Source organism: Streptopelia decaocto (genome assembly GCF_964273445.1).
Source record: "Streptopelia decaocto genome assembly, chromosome: 5".
Classification (NCBI taxonomy): domain Eukaryota; kingdom Metazoa; phylum Chordata; class Aves; order Columbiformes; family Columbidae; genus Streptopelia; species Streptopelia decaocto.
Window position 1 is genome coordinate 15,878,710 of NC_138659.1, and position 17,626 is coordinate 15,896,335.

At 37.7% G+C, this 17,626-nt stretch overlaps 1 protein-coding gene across 4 annotated transcripts in view; it reads left to right on the forward strand.

Annotated features, from left to right (window-relative positions):
- The window catches only part of DNM3 (dynamin 3), a gene marked incomplete at both ends in the record, with an annotated part of 177,816 nt that overhangs the window by 57,871 nt on the left and 102,319 nt on the right, over positions 1 to 17,626 (forward strand). The window lies entirely within an intron of this gene.

Genomic DNA, 17,626 nt, shown 5'->3' on the forward strand with positions numbered 1-17,626 from the left:
GATGGTCAAAGCCATAGCTTGACCACTTGGTTAAGCGAAAGACCAGTGACTTTCTGTTTCAGAAACAGAACTACTGGCTTCTGAAAACAGAGCAGCAAATATTTGATCTCCTGGCAGAATTCCAATTTTTATAATTACATTTTGTCTCCTTAAAACGTTCTCCTCACTTTCAGCTTGGTTTGGTAGTTGTCACATCCTGTTCTCAGATCATTGTTGCAATGGCTGCATGCTGGTGCACTTCCACCCTGGTAAGATATAATGTCTTCAGCGATGTGTGAAGTGATATGTGTTTATGTGTCTGGACGGTGCCCGGGCACCGTGCGGCTGTGCGTGCTGTGAGGTCATAGTGGGTTCAGATCCCCCGTGCCTCCTCCTTGCACGGTAGCAAGAGCTTCTCATTCGCAGCCAGGGAAGATGCAGAAGGTCAGGTCTCACCTTTATTCCCTTGCCACAGTGTTGGGTTCATTCCCCCTGTGCCTCGGCCCCTGCATAAGTGCCGTTGTAGCAGCCTGTGTACCAGTGAGCTCTGAGAATGCACTTCACAGAGCAAGAGTGTTTGCTGGGATCTCTGGCGCTGTGTACCCCCTCTAGTGTAAGCTGAGCCCATTTTCTGTAGTCTGGAATTTACCCTGAGATGAAAATCACTCTCTGAAAGCAAGTGAATACTTGCTAGTTCTGTTGGAAGGTTGTAAATTATTTCCATTATTTGTGAGCTGCAGCTTCTATAAGTGAAGAATCCACAGTGGAATGCATTTTGAAGCAAGTTACTTTGGCAAAAAATTTAAAAATTGGTTGTATGGTATCTGTATTACGGAAGAAAAGATTCGTTTCTTGGCATTGTTTTGTTGCTTTGCAATCATACAACAGGATTTTATTCCTGATGAGATGGGAATCAGCGCCTAAGAATGCTTTTTAGGTTTGACATTTGAACAGTGTGATTAAAGCAGTTATAGTATTGGTTATGTGAATACTAATCTTGATTAGTTTCTGATGCTGCATACAGTTCCTTGTGTTCATAAATTTGTTGCGCGACCAATGCCATAACTTTGTGCTTTTCCACTTGCTTAAAATCAAGCAAATAGTGTACCGCTTTAAGGTTCTTGTAAATAAGTGCAAGGTTAGCACTTTTCATTGACATCACAAATCATAGTTTTCTTTCATAGAGTATTCCATATTATACTAGCTAAAGTATTATAAGGCATACTTACACAAAAAAGATTAAATCTGAGCATTTTAGCTCTCAATTGTTACTGCGCTTATGTAGCTTTTGTGTTAAGGTTCATATGAGAGTCAACCTGCAAATCTGAAGTTTGTGAATTAACCACTTTTACATTAGGATAAAATGGACTTTAGGAATATGAAACACCGTCCTGGCTTGTGAATCAAAAAGCTCTTTGTTGTAAACAAAAGGAGGCTGTTTGTAAGGTGGTGTAGCATTTTTACAGTGCATGGTCAGACAGGGTAATTTTATTATTCTTTCTAAAACATCCAGAGATTTCACTGGCATAATTGATGTGCAACAATTGCCAAACTGGACTCTAAGATAAGAGCTTCTAAAAATATGAAATTTACATTTATTGGAAAAATCCCCTTTAGTTTTATTTCCAAATAAAATATTTCCATTCTGTTTCAGTAGGAAAGGACAGTGCTATCAAAATTGCGTGAGGGATGCAGTGTGTATTATAATTTCACAGTTTATTTCCAATTGTAAAATCCTGTGTGATTTGGGACGGAGATATGAAAATAAGTGAAGGGGTGAGAGAGTGGAAAAGGGAGAAGTTACTCTTAAGTCTGACATTGTGTAAGTTTATAGAATTAACTTGCCACACAGTAGGCTGCTATTGGTTTCTGAGCCTAACAGGACTGTCAGTGATTTTTTTATGCCAACAATAATAATGCAAGTTGCTCAAGTTATGCCTGAGAAGTAAATGGGAGGACAAAATGTACAATGGTGCTGCAAAGCTGCGTATAAATAAAACTTAGTGAGTTAATGAGAACAACTAGGAAAAGAGTACTATAGGAAGCACAGTAAAAATTTCAGCAGTGGGTTTTATTGTATTTTATAGGCAGTGTTGGTTTGACTCTAGGTGGGTTGCAGTACGCGGCTTGGTTACTGACCGGCCATCTGAGGTCCAGAGTGACTCTTGGCTGGAGCTGTTGGTGCAGATGCTCTGGGGTGTCAGAGCGGTTTCCCACTGGCGGCTGTCCCTCAGGCTGGGTTGTCATGCGACTGCCTGTCTGTGCCTGCTGTACAGGTGAGAGGATGTTCTGCACAGCAAGTGTAGACAGGCAGACACATGACAACTCCGTCCAGCCAGTCCCTTGGAGCCATCACCGCTGGTGTGCAACAGTTTGTACCGTTCCGGGTTGGGGGTCTTTGTTGGGAGGGGGAACACACATAACACAATTAAACTTTAAAACATTGGGAGCTGTAGAACAAGAACAGAACTTGATTTTATTCAGAAAAGAAGCATTTTGGTACATCGGGTATCATTGTGCTGACGTGTATTAGAGATGTGATTTCAACAGACCCGTTAACACCGAACATTTGGAAAAAGAAAAAGGATTGAAGCCATGGTTTATTTTATATGCAATTCATACAGGATTTTGCCTGCATATTCTACTCACACTTAGTAATTTAACCAGATGTTTTAACTCTTCTTGGAAGCACAGAAATACTGAAGTTCAAGATAAAGGATATGTTTATACAGTACATATTTTCTAGGAGCAGATAAGTACAATAATCTTGCATGTTGAAAATGAAAGTCTTTCTGCATAAATGGAGGAAACTACTTGTACATGAACCCAGTTAAAGGGAATGTACTGGAAAGAGAATTGGTTGCATTTTAGAGCTATTTTGCCAATATGTTAAAGTTGTACACTTATAATGATATTTCTTTAGTGTTTTGCCTTGCACATTATTTAAATTTAGCTTTCTCTCAAAATCTGTACTTTTTAAGAAAACAAAAAAAAAGCTTTGTGGAGCTTCAGCAAGTTTTTTTCAGTTGAACATAGACTAAGCTATAGAGCAAAAGCATGAAAACAGCATCATTTCACATCACAAGATGTGCTGCTTTGCTGAACTTTCCTGTATATAAAATACACATAATGACCGTAATCCAGTTTTGCAGTGACATTTGCAACATTACTGAGGTGTTGCTTCAAAAGGTTTAAAACACACTGGAATCTTGAAAGGGGGAAAGATAGTTGTATTACTTTTCTATACAGATTAAATTGTTCTGTTTTGTGGTGGTGTTCTTAAATCGCTTGCTCACTAGTGCCTCCATAGGTAAGCAACAGACTTGTGCTTTCAAACCCATCTTAAACATAACCCGTATAGAATAGCAGCAAAATGCTTTTACGTTCCAGCCTGAAACCTGATTATAAAAGGGATTAATTTACCAAAAGGCTAAGGGTGGGAATAGTGTTGAGTTTTAAAATTAAACTAATAATAAATGAATTTGTAATTATTCAGGTGTGCTAGCTCTAATCCTTATTTTGCCATAAAGATGCATTTTAGCTAATATACAAGTTAAAGTATACAAATTAAGTGTTTCAATTGGATGAATAAAATTTTCCTTGAACCTAACAAGATAGAGTAAATGTCTTAAAAAAACAAATAAAGCACAAAACAATGACTAGCGAATTCAGGCATGAGAAATTCATTCCTAGACATAAAACATTCTTACTTTGACTTCTTCATATGCTTACTTAAATTTTTTTTGTAACTCTAAGGAAAGTTTACCCGTTTGACCACTTAAAACACAAAGAAAAGTGGCAAATTAGGAGTACTTTTAAAACAAATATAAAACCCTACTTGTTTTATAGGTTTAATCACATTTAATTTCTGTATTTACTTGTTAAAGAAATCAATGATCTTTAATCTAGGAGAAAATTAGGTCTCAGTTTCTATGTTGTGGATCCTTTTTGAAATAGTGAAGAATTATACAATAATATTCACTGGCAGCCTATAGTATAGAAGGATTAGAAGAACAAAAGTATGCATTTTAATTAATAGGTTTTCTGTTAACAACTATCCGGGAATTAAGGGGAGTAAAAGTTTTAAGTAGAAAGATTGTACGGTCTTTCTAACAACTGTACACGAGGAGAATTCATCAAAGAATCAGCAAAGAGCTTTACATCTTGAACTAAGGCAAAATTATTTTTGCATTCAATTAATTCATTGAGTGCTACTAACAACTGGATAGTTATCTCCACTTGATTATTACTTAAAAACTGATTTTCCTTGAAATTATAGTTGATTTGCTCAAAGGCCTTAATACTTTGTGTATTGTTCCTGGTTGATTCATTGATTCAGTGAAGGGCTCAAGAATATTTTAGAATGCTCATAACAAAAAAAAAAAAATCTCCTGTTTGCCAATATGATATTTGCAGAAACCTGTATTAAGGATCTAACTTTAAATATTGGTAGCTTGGATATTGAGTTGAGAATTGTATTCTCTTCAACTGTGATCATGACTTTTTATTTAAAGGCAGGTTGTTATTTTTAGATACTGTTTTGCACTGAACGTAAAATGCAGTACAGAAGTACAGTAACATTTTTCAGTAAAGTTTCATTATTAGATGTGGCTTTTCCTGTCTTTTTGTAGGTTTAAACCTGACCCCTAATATTATCTCAATTAGGATGATTTTTTTTTTTTCTTTGAAAAGTACCGTTCAGGAAGCAAAGCGTTTTGCAAGTAAGAGTAAAGTTATGGTTAAAATCGATTATTTTTTAAAAATACACAGTAAGATTTAGGATTTTTATCTTCTGATCTGCTTAACAGATTTTGTTTAAAAGATTATAATACTTTAACATTCTATTTAAAAGTACGGAATTTTAATGAAAGTATTTTGCTATTTTGGTTGTAATATTTTCCATATAGCAACGACACTTGGGTGGTCTGCAGAAATGTCTGTGGACGCACAGTGATAGTAAAGGAAGGGGGGCAAGGAGCACAGGGAGGACAGCAGTGACTTTTAGTCTTCCGAAAGTACAGATGTGTTACCCAGCACTGGTCACGGTAACACAGAAGATAACATACAACTTAATGACAAGGCAGAAAAATGTCAAATGACATGTTTTTTTTTTTTTAAAGTAACTAGTTTTTTTCACATTTGGATGCTTATTTGATCTATATTTATGTCTGTAAAGTTAACTGTCTTTTCCCCATCTCTTCTTTGATTTTTTTCCTTTTTTTATTTTTTTTTTTTTTTAGCATTAAAGGAATAGATAGAAAAGGTTAGGAATATTTTCCTTCCTCTTTCCTATTTAATTTTGTTGAGTGTACTAAAAAAATTGATGCTCCTTAAAGATGAAAGAAAGTCCATTATATTGAAACACTCATTTAAACGTCCATACTGGCTTTAATTAGCTTTTCCTGGTTTTGTGCATTCTATGGTAATATCAGTTGTTTCATTTAGTTCTTACAACAGACTTAAGCGTTGAGACCATCCTGGTTTACAGAACTCTCACCATGATTTAGTATGCATTGGATCCTGCTAATTTTTTTAGTCATTGCAAAAAGGTGGTGTTGTTTGATTATTTGTTTTTTGCTTGAAATGTTTGTATACAGCTATCTTGTGTTTGCTGACATGAGTATTTAAAACCTCTTGTTTTATAACTACAGAAATCTTTTTCTGTATGATTATGATCAACTAGAATTTGTTTCAACTAAAACAGCACTGTTTTGAGAAGCAGAGAATCAATTAATTAACTTCAAAAACATTTTGATTACTGAGCCGAAGTAGATATACTTCCTTATTCATTGCTAACAATACAGGCTTTCTTTCCCTATCTGCTGCTTTGCACACTGCATTTCCCCCCCCCCCCGCCTCCTTCCCGAGCCCCATGCCAAGGGGGCCTCCGAGGTCTCAGCCTTCCAGTCTAAAAATGTAGCTTTGAAGAGTCATGGGTGTATGGGAGGGGAATCACTTCCTAAATCCAGAAAGGTCATTTAAAATAAAGATTAATGCAAATAGTGGACTAGAGATAAGAGCAACACTAGTTCCATATGTTTTTGTTGTCCTTGCTTATTTAGCAAAAGTTAACGCGGGCTATCTGCAACAGTATTTTCACTGAGAGCCTCTTATTGGCTGGATAACAATACTTCCTTTCTTAATTTCTCGATCAGAATTATAAAAAAAAATAAAAGTATCATTGCAAGTAAGCTCTAGATAGAAAAAATATTTGCAAACGATCCTATTCCCTTTGAAAGCATAACTGAGCAAGTTTCATAACAAGATTTGAAAACATTTTTCTACCGCTTAAACAAAATCTAAGTCATAAAACTTTTCAGATTTACTATGCGTAAAACAGCAGTCATACGTAAAGAGAGATTGAGAAATATTAATGCAAGTTTGATTCTGGTTCCATTCCTTTAATTTCTTCCTGTCTCTTCAGATTTTCTGTTAATAACTACATTTAACTGTGTGTTGTAACTCTACTTAAAAGTAGAACAAGAACAAAAGTTCAGTTTACTCTTACTACAATGGATTAAAACCCCAATAATTTAATTCTATATATAATCTTCTGTAAGATGAAGAGAGGGTGTATAACCTATAAGTCTATATGTAAATTTAAAAATAATTCTTTTAGTCGAAACACATAAGCTTTGATGGGAGGCAAAGCGAAATGACAGTGCTAGTTCTTGGTTTTTGTGGGCTTTAAGAGAGCCAGTATAGACACAGTCACGCTAATGTGACCATCTCTCCCCATAGGACTTCTATTGATTATTAAAGCAGCAATGAAAAAGGTAATAATAATATACATACATATATATATATATATTTTTTTTTTTAATTGCACAGCATCAAGGCTGTCTAAAATACAACCCACATTCTGCAAAATTGACTGGTCTAATACTAGTGGCTGCATATTTATTATAATTCTTACTATAGTATAGCTATTCAAAGCCTTCCTGGCAATAAAGAGCACCATATAGATGTTTTTTTTTTCTAGTTGCAGTAATTTCTTACTAGTGTTAACTTTAGGGGAGCTGACTCTGGAGTTCAGCTGGTATCAAATTGCAGCCCAGACTTTTTGTATTATTTTGTCCGTGGGGATTTCATTCAGCCTGAGGGTTTTTTTTCCCCTACCAGGACAGCTGGAAATTCACCAAAGCAAACTTCTGCATTCGTTTACAAATTCCATTTTTATCAGTGGGATTCAGGACAAAGTAACTTATCGTTTTGAATGTTAGAAGAAATACCAGCGATTCAAAGTATACATGAGAACGGCAACAATCAATTGGTGCTGGTCACTTATAGGCAATGGCCAGTCAGGTATCGGGATGGAAAGTTGTTTGTTACATTTTATTTATTTATTGTTTTTATTTTTTCCATCACAGCCTGAACTTTCAGAGTAATTTTTCCTCACAATCAACGATTTTGTATTCTACAGGGCAGAAGCCTAGCATGGAGTAGTCATAGTTTTCCTATGGTTTCCCTCCCAGTTTTCATTACCATGTACAGCATAGGTTACTTGCAAAGAAGTTTCAGCTGCATATAAAAACCTAAGTACAGTTCTTCCAAAGGCGGTATATTTTACAATAATTTAAAATAATATTCATGCATACTTTTATTTTATTACTTTAAGAGAAAATAATTTCTAAAAATTGATTTTTCAGATCATAGTTCACAACAGGAGCTACTCAGAATACATACTTCTAGCAAGTCTTTTCTGCATTAAAAAAACATAATATACTCCTTAAATATTTATACTGATTGCTACAAGTAAAAAAAAAAATAAATTTACCTTTTTAGTTTGTAGGGGGGAAAAAAAGCTTTATTTTTAATTTGAAAAAAAAAGAGAAAAAAGAAATGACCGACTTTAACTCTGCTCTTGTACACTTCTCTAGGTAGTATATACCTCTAGGCAATATACCTCTCTCATTTCTTGCATAGGTTTGATAAACCATCAGAGCTCCATCTTTCTTGCGGTGATGACTGGAGGAAGGGGGGAGGGGAGTCACCTAGGTTCGCCAGGTCATAGGCCAGGTGTTCTTCCAAAGTAGGCCTTACCAGAATGTCTTCCCCGCTTTATTCTGAAGTCCTCCTTTTTCACAGTGTCCCTTAGCGTTTCTTATTCCCTAGTGTGCAAAACCTGTGAAGAAAAATACTGTATATGAGATCTGAAAGGAGCAATAAGTGTCTTCTCCTTGGCAAGAGCAACTTGCGTCCCCAATAGTCCATGCCGCTGCTTTCCCTTGCCCAGTCTAACCAATGTGCAGACTACTGTACAACAGCATTGTCCTGAACAGGTAGTCTGAACACTGGGGCGACGGAGCAGGATCTCCGGACGCGTCTATTTATTTATTTTAAATCCTCTTTTAGTCTCGGGGAAAAACTGCCTTCCTGCATCACGGGTTGTGCTCGGCTCTCCCTCACACTCTGCAGCACTCACTGAAACACACTGAAGTGCTGTGATTTCCAGTCTTGACGTGGCACATTTGCAGCAGACTGGGGATCTGGCAATGAATTTAGGACCAGGAAAAGGGGGAGGGCTGGGCCTGAGAGTCCATATATGGGATGATGTCACCCTGGGGAGGTTTGGGTATGCACTGTGCCGCTGGTGAGACCGCTAGAATTGCCTGCTCTCAGACATGGGTCTGTGTATAAAATGGTACCAGATGTTTTAGTGTAATGTTAAGCAGTCATTTCATCTTCAGGCCAGATTTTTTTCTTCAACTGGGCAGGAAGTGGGCCCCAGTATGGAAAAGCTGTAAAAAGTCAAGATGTACAGTTTCACTGCAGCCAACGGAGAGCGAGTTAATGTAGACGCAGAATTTGCTGTTTTGTGAAGGCTGAAAAAAATGAATTTATAAAAAGGATTCTGCTCGGGAAGCTAATGCAATAAGCCAGTGCTTGTTTTCTTTCTTTTTAATGACACTAGTTGTGTTTTTCTATTTTGGCATTTCAGACCAAGAAAAGGGCAAATAGGTTCATTTTTTCTTGGAACTGTCAGCGGCATGCAGGCTGCCGAGACTTGAACAGTAATTAGAGTTACTTCCTGAAAGTGAAGCCCCCATGAAAAGTCTGGAGAAATGTTCTTTGTCATAGCCTCTACATGAGTAATTAGTTCCACATGTGGCCTTCCTATTTCCCTTCAGCTATTTTGGCTGGCTGGTTGAATACTTTGCTATAGCTCAAGACTTAAAGAAGCTTTAAAGTTTTCATTTCAAGCATCCACTGTGAAAATAGCTATTTCTGGTGTCATAATAAATTGCTTCTGGTAGATGAGTGCTATTAGGCCTGGCATTGTTTTTCACTGGTAACCCTGCTGGTCCCATTTTTCTTTTAATGGTGCTTGGTGGAATTATCCTGCTAAATTTTATCTTTGATGTTTACCAGATCTATTGAATTTTGCCAAGTATGACTTTACCGTAGATTTTAAGATATTCTCCCCACAGGCAACCATCCTTGTTCTGCTGTAAACTTTGTTTCTTTGTTACTCATGCTTTTGAATCTAAGTATTGTACCCCCTTTTTTTTTTTTAATAATCTGACTTAGCCCATGGTCTAAAACAACAGCTAACATATCAAGTTAGCTCTTCTGAAATAAGACCTGGAGGTGATTGTGTATAGGTCTGTATATGCACTGTATGGAATTGTTGCTGGTAGCTCTTTTTCTGCCTAGAAGCCCGAGGCAAATATCAGTATTGGGAGTACATTCTGAAAGTTAGATCTCGACCAACTTCCTGGACAGGAATGCATGTAAATCTGAACGTGTGCTGTGAGCTCTGATGTCTTAAACAACTTGTGTGTGATTTGGTTCTTCTTAGGTGATGGCAGATTCGGTGAGAGCCATAACTCCTAGAGGTAGGCACAGGGCAGGTTGCAAAGCTCTGACTTCAGGAAGAATGAATGCAATAAACTTCGGATGTTGGGGAAGTTGGAATTGGAGTCTTGAGCCAATGAAAAGGGAAAGTGACCTTCAGGCTGCTTTGTGGTGGTGGCAAGCCAAGCACTGCATGCCTCTTTCAGCTTGTGCATACTATTCTGCTGTTCGGATTGCAGTGGGCTAGAATGTGTCGAAGCAGCGGTGGGGTTTCTTTTTTAATTAGCGAAGGTAGAGGTTTGAAGAAGTTATAGAAAGGGGTTTGACGTGCAGAGTGCTTGGCTTTCTTAAAAACAGCAGTACCGCATCAGTGTGTAAGAGAAAGTGAGATGGTGGGAAAAAGCTTTGGGAGACAAAGCTGTTATAATGGAGAAAGTGGAGCGTACCATGGATAAACCAGGAGCGCTCCTTGTCTGCATATCACTGCATGTGTAGGAGCTGGCTGCTTTATTATAGTCCCACTCGGTGTTTGCATTCTGGAAGAAGAATACCATTTTGGAAAGACTGAGTAGCAAGAGATATTTGTGAGTGGGACCCTCAGTATGGTGGGTCAGATTTTCCCTAGTGAGGAAATATCAGAGATTAATTGCTGCGTGTGCCACCAAGAACAAGAAATTATGATGTCAAGAAAAGACAGCGTTCCCGGGATCTTCTTTCCATACCAGCAGAAGGGGAGGTGGGCTGAATGCGTTAATGAGCCAAGCAGGCTTAGGGGCTCAGGAGAGTGAAGTTCTGAATCTTGTTGCCGAGTGCAGCAGCATTAGTCTATGGATTTTTCTCGAGATGGTTAAATAGAACCAGAATAGCTTACCACATTGCAGCCTGGAATTTTGTTGCCTGTAAGTTTTGTTTCCTGGCAAAAGCAGAGCTTCAGAGGAATGGAGTACAAGAACAGGAGTTTTGGGTAGTTCTGTGTGCCCAGAAAGATGCTAAAGCCTTGTCAGGGACAACTTCTAATATAGTGCAAAGCTATTCAGATCTCTTATGCACATTTTCTTTCCTTTCTGAGGGCTGCTTAGCTACTTACACACATCTGTGTTAGACATTTAGACCCAATCCGTCCTTTTCCACTTGATCTCTATTTGGAAAGGAATAGGCCCAAAAAAGCAATCAACATTTCCATTCCTGTGATACGAAGTTCAGACTATACTTGAAATCTTCCAACTAATAGCTCCCCAGCTATGCTGTGGAATTTAAAACTGCTTCCGATCAACTTCCGAGGCTCTCATTTAGCTGGAGTTTCTTAAATGGCAGGCTGCTTTCATGGTTGTAATAATCTTGACTCAGGGAGTTGATATCAACAATAAATTGTTATCAAGAGCTTATCCAAAGGTGGTGATAAACTTTCATTTTTCACAAGTTTATCACATTGACATTCCTGTTGTGCCTATGAACTCAGCTTAATGATTAAATTATTTTCCACAAGCCTAAAATATTATTTGATTTTTAACTTGGAGGAAAGTAAGGTTTTTGAAAAGTCTAACTTCTTTGTCAACACTTATTTGGAGGGCTACCATGAAAAAGAAAACAGATATATTTCTGCTTGATTGTTTTCTTTTCCTGGCAGACGGGAGCGTAGTGCCAGGCCATTCTTCATACTGAACGGGATGGGCGTTTTTGAAATGGTCATGAAGTGTGTGACCAGCATGGGAGCTATATGCTTCTTGTTGTTTGTAAAACATTCTAGGCTGCATTTACACTAGTGAAGAGGCTGAATTGCTGCTAATGTGCATTTTTACATTTAAGAAAGTTATTGTAGAAAACGTCTGGACAACTGTAAATTTTGTATCTCTATTTATCAAAAGCTTTAAATATGATCTAAGGAACTACAGAACAGTAAGTGGGATGTCTGCAGCTGATAAATGAGTTGAAATAATAGCAGACAATTGAACATAGTTCTCTTTGAAATTCTGCAACAGAAGGTTGTCTGTCATGATTTGTTCTAGGTTTTTGTGCACATCCAGCAGTAAAGGTTAACTCCTGAGCATTCAATAAGCTAAGTTGTGATTTAAGAGAGCTAGAAACAAGTAGGCACAGGATGCAGGGAATGGTACGGATAGGCTGTTGTTGCCATCATAGCAAAAACCCATGCAAAAACTACCTCCAGGGTCTGATTTTGTAGCTGAGTGAACAAAATGAGTGGAGAATTAAATGCCAATGAGAGTGAACAACTGCAAAGGAGTTGTCTCAATTTTCAGGAAATCCCCTGAGTAGTACTGTAAAATTATGTTCAGTTTTATCGAGAATGCTTGGGGTATGGATGCAAGAAAAAATATAAGGATCACATGGGGAGAGAAGAGGTGACGGTGGAGGAAGCACCAACATGTGAGGCAAGAGTATCCAATAACTTCCTTCTATAGAGTGTCACTTTTCTGTTTAATCAATGAATATCACAGTTGGTTGTGCAAGTTCTCATGCAGTCTTGCAATGCTCTTCTTTCTTGGTACTCCACTGCAATCTGACTGATGATTATATTTTTTTTTAAATTTGAATTTTCTTTAAAGAAAACCAAAAGTTTGCCCCTTAGCAGTTTTGTTTACTTATGGCTAATGCATGTAGGAAAGATCTGTGCTTGTAAATATCTATGCCTATGGTTATGAGAACACACTAAATGTGTTCCTCATTTTCACCTTGAGCGTGTACCATCATCATCGTCTATTGATCATTAATGTTATTCTTGATGTCTGAAAAAACTCTGAGGCCAGCAGCAGTTTATCAGTTCTGACGGAAGACCCCCTTTGGTAGGGACCTCTGTATGAAGGCTGTATGGCTGTGAAGAGCCACATCTATAGTTTTCCAAGCCGTCTGGCCTCAATATTGCACATAGTGATTTGCTCTTCCATGAACTACTTTGTTCCAGCTCTTTATGTGCTGGATAACGTTCTAGCGTAATGCCCCTCTGCTGTGTAGTTCCTGTGAATAAAACACAATGGACAGATGAAAACTATAGTCTCTAACACTGTGTTGCCTGTTCTCAGTCCTTTTCCCTTCGCCTACCTCTTTTTCATTTGCCCCCTCTGGCCTGCTTTCCCTCCTCATCAGACAAATAACTTGACTGCTTTAGTGTATTTACTCTTCTACCTACTCTGCAGCCTTTCTCTCCCCAATCCTACTTTCCTGCTCTGTGTACGTGTTTTGTGCCACACTTTGTATGAGTTTACAGGTGAGATATGAATGGGGAGAAAGCAGAGCTCGAAGGGGTCAGTCCAGCTATTTTGTGCATCTGACAGTTGAAATTAATAACAACTAAGTTTAGGAGCCTGTGTTTCCTGTATCTTCAGCAAGCAGGAACTCTGCCTCTGAGGTGGATACCTGTACTTTGCCAATGTCGATATCCGTCCTTGAGTGTGTGAGGAACTGAGCTGAGCAGGAGATTCAGTACCAATGCCACGTTTTCTTACCTCATTAGCAGTCTGGTTATTTTCATCTTTTTGTGTTCTGTATTATTCAGTATTTTTATTGCCTTTCTAGCCAGTGGTCAAAGTTTACCAATGCATGATCAGAAATGCTGGAAAATAACCAGAATACCATAGAGCAGGAATTTTTATATACGGGTGACTATGCGTATTTTCCAGCTTAAATTTTGTGTATGCATTCACACACATATTGGAACATCTGAACTGATTTTTGGATAATGAATTGTTTTGGGGGAGCCGCGTACGCTCAGTCCAGTGGTAACAAGTGATTATAATGATTGGCAATGTTTAGATTGCATGTAGGTTATTTCATTCCTGCTAAAACAAATAGCTGCCTTGTTGAATTGTTGTGGTCTAATGGGAGGTGTTCTCTCTGCCTGTCATATTTTTCTTCAGGAAAAGAACAGGATATGAAATAGCTTTGACATTTCCTTAGTCATTGCTTACTCATACACAACACACAATTAGTGGAGATGCAAAATTAGCTGAGCTCAGTTAATTTTCAGAGTGATGGTGAGGGGCATGATATGCCCTGGATTAACACTGTCTTCTTTCTTGACTGCTGTGATCTCCTCAGACTTCGTTTGAGCCCTGAAGCATGTTAGTGTTAAGCTTTTGGACCCTTTATAAAACCCAGATGTGCAGCTGAATTAAGTGTTCTTTTTCCCCACTCATGATTCAGTCAGGTTACCACATCACAGGAAGATCATTGCTTCTCTCAAGAAGATGTCACTTCTGCTACAAAGTGATGGTAGGATTCAGCAAAGCAAAATAACTGGACAAGAAAAGGGGACAAAGCATTTGAGTGAGTGTAGGGGCATACTGCTTAACCAAAGCAAAGATATATAATGGATAAGCTTGCAGTGTTTTTAACTCCTTATTTCATTCCTTTCTAGGAAAAAAAAACCAAACCAAAACAACAACAACAACAAAAGCACAAAAAAACCAAAACAACAAACAACAACTCTTTGAAAATAGAACTGACTGAGTGGCCAATAAGAGTGTATACTTTGTAGACGTTTCTAGTTAAAAATCCTTTATCTTTTGGGGTTTACACTTCTGGTTTTTTTTCTAATTCAAATTTGGGGGTTGATTTACCTTTCAAATGTATTTCTGTGAATATTCTTCTGCTGAATGGAGAGACAGTTTGTTGTTACTTTTGTGGTGATTTTTTTTTTTTCTTTTTCTGGCAAAATTTTGTGTTGCAGCTATTTCTGTGTTTCAGTAACACGATACGCTGTGGGGGCACATCTTGGAGATCTTTGACTCTAACGCATAACAGTCACGTGAGAGCAAATACATGATTTATTGAGTATATTTGCAATTTTTTTTTTTAAACCGGGGGAAGGGAGATCAAGAAGAAGAAGGAATTGAAAGAAATTAGTGGCAAAGTGATGTCAATGCTCACCTTGGTGCAAGCCTGTGGTTTGCAATACCAACATTGTGAATGATCCCAAAACAAAAACATCCATCCTTTTTTGCATTTAAGAATAATATCAAGAGAATTGTGTTGTAGAAGCAGATCTTGAAATGAACACCAGCAATATTGCTCAGGGCCTCTAAAAAAGTGAAAGCCATTTCTTCTAGTATTTGTTGTATTTGGCAGAACTATTATCCTCTTTTTATATTAAGTGCTGTATGAAGTGTCGTCTTTGTCTTGCCAAAACTTCTGTTCATAATACAATTTTTTCCTAGGTTGACTTGCTTTTGATAAAGACTTAACAATAATGAGCCAGGTTTTAGAACGTGAAATGGAGAGTTATTTTCCTGAGGCTGAACATAGAAATCGGTCATTTGTGCTGGGCAGAGATGTATTCTCTAAGAAGATATGACTGTCAAGGAGCTTCAGGGAGCTGTGTTGCTCCAGCTCCATGAAATGTACTGAGTGTACCCACATAACAGAACCATTCATTCTCTTTTATGACTGAGTTCTAAATCACGTTTCCAAAGATTAATAAGTGATATCCAGGGGGTAGTCACAAGAGTAATATTTTTGTCTGGCTTTTTCTGTAGGTTCTTAAGATTTAATCACCTGTTATTACTTGATGTGACTATGTAGGCATAAACATTTAAATTAGAATTAAGGGCCAACTTAGAAGCAATTTGATTGCTCAGATATGTTGAGGTGTCCTGTGAGATCTGATTTCTGCAAAATTTTCATGTGAACTGGTCAATACTGATGCTCCCAGGCATAACTTACCTATTTAATTTTTTAGGGAGTTTGTTTCTTGAAAATGCGTGAAACAGAAGAGTTAATAAATAAACAGAATGTCTTTGTTTTGTTTTTGTGGGTTTTTTTTAATTACAGTGTCCCTGATATTTATAGTTGCTCTTTTGATCACTGTCTCCCAGGAAGAGAGGTTTCAAAATGGCTCATTATCACTCCCCTGTGTCTTCCAATTTAAAAGAACAAGAAATTTTTACTTGTCACTTAAGCTTCCATAGCTATAAAAGAGGTTGCCCCTTGCTTTCATGACAGTATATGTTGGTTGCTGTTAGTCAGTGAACCAAGGCAGGATTTACCAGTTCAAAATCCTGATAAAGCTGAGGTGCTCACAGATTTTCTGTCTGTTATTTACTTCATCTGATTACTTTACAAATAAAGTTTTAGTGATTTCCCTTAGCTTCTGCTTTACATGCACTACAAGAAAATGTGTGTTTATGGGGGCTTACTAATGTCCTCTTAGCAGTTGAGACAAGTTGTGTTCTAGAAACCTGTGAGCTGGTGTGCTGGTCAGGTAGATATTTCTAAGCATTTGACAACACCCAACTGTCTAAATTCACTGCAGCTACCAACTAGTAGTTTAGTAAAACATACTCATTTCAGGCCTGTTATGTTTGTGGTAGACTTTCCTTTTGTCGAATTACTAAGCATTTTCAAATGTTTATGTAAGTTCCAGGGAAACTAAACAAGTTACTGAGATAGTTTGAGAGATGGGTAGTTGTTTTAAGTCCCTTTCCTTGTGGATCTTCTTCATCATAGGGGATACTTTAAAATGTTTGTCATGACAAACATCTCAATTGATGCGTCTTGTCTCATAGTCTCCAGAGGTCAAAAAGTTCTTCGCCCTCCCCATTATTGTCTGAAATCATAGCAACAACGTATCCTTTGCAGTATAGAACCTCAAAAAAGAATAGCGTTCCTTCTTGGAAGTCCCTCTTTCTGCTTCAGTGTCTTTCTCTGCATGATCTTCATGGCTCTTCTCTCTCCTTTCATGTTATTGCTCTGCTGAGCTATGCTCTGTCATCACTCACTGACAGGAACCTTCACTCCATATTGATCCATTCTCTTCATGGCAGTCTCCACAGCTTCATTCCAGGCCTTCCTTTTGCTGATGGAAAGACCTTTCCTTGGATCTATAAAATTACCCCCTCTGCTGTCCTGTTGAGCACTTCATCCTAAGATAGCAAATACTTTCAAGTCTTTTGTGTATGGCACTTAACCTCTTGAGGATCAGATCTTGATTTAAAAGCAAAACAAAACCAAAATCCCCCAAAACAACAACTACTCACCGAGCCACCCACCCAGAGCCTTCTCTAGGTGCTACTCTGTAATATCCAGGATCAACTCAACCATATCATTGCTCACATTTCACTTACCTGCAGTGGTTTCCTTTGTTGCTTACAGACTTGCATCTGATATGTGAATCTTAGTATATTCTGAAGTTTGCCTAAAGTTTAGGGATGAAGTAGACAGTTCTGCTCTTGATTCCCTAATGGACCTTCTGTCATTTGACCTCTGTTGTCTTTTACTCCAGCCACAAGGTGTGTTTACTAAATGTGTCTTTTCCTAAAGCCTTACAAAAGATTTTTTGGTTGAACACTGAACTGAAATATTGCCTTGTGTGGGGAATGCAGAAAATGCAGAAGAAACAGTAACATTTTATGGGTATTCATGTTGCTTACAGTGTTATTCACAAATGGTACGTGTGTAGGGTGAGACCTGAAAAAGCAGTTAAGAAATTCAAGAGAGATCCAGGAAAATGATGAATATAGATACCTGAGACATAATTAATGCATCAGTACAATTCTGAAAATTTCTGCAACCAAGCAGGTGTCACAATCCTGATTCAGCTGAAATCTTTACTGCTGAAAAAGCTCTGAACTGGTGTCTGTATTAAAAAAAAAAAAAAAAAAAAGACTTCGTAGTGCAACATTATTTTTCAGTATATTTCTTCTCTATACTCTGTTCTGGAATATTTTAGGCAAGACTTTTAATTGTTACTAGATGCGTTAGTCTTCTATATAACTTGTATATCCCATGGGTTCAATTATTTCAGCCTTTTGTGACCTGGAATGTGTTTTATCCATATGTCAGATAGTTACATTGAGGAAATCAGAAAATACCGTTGTGTCTTAACAGCACTCACCAT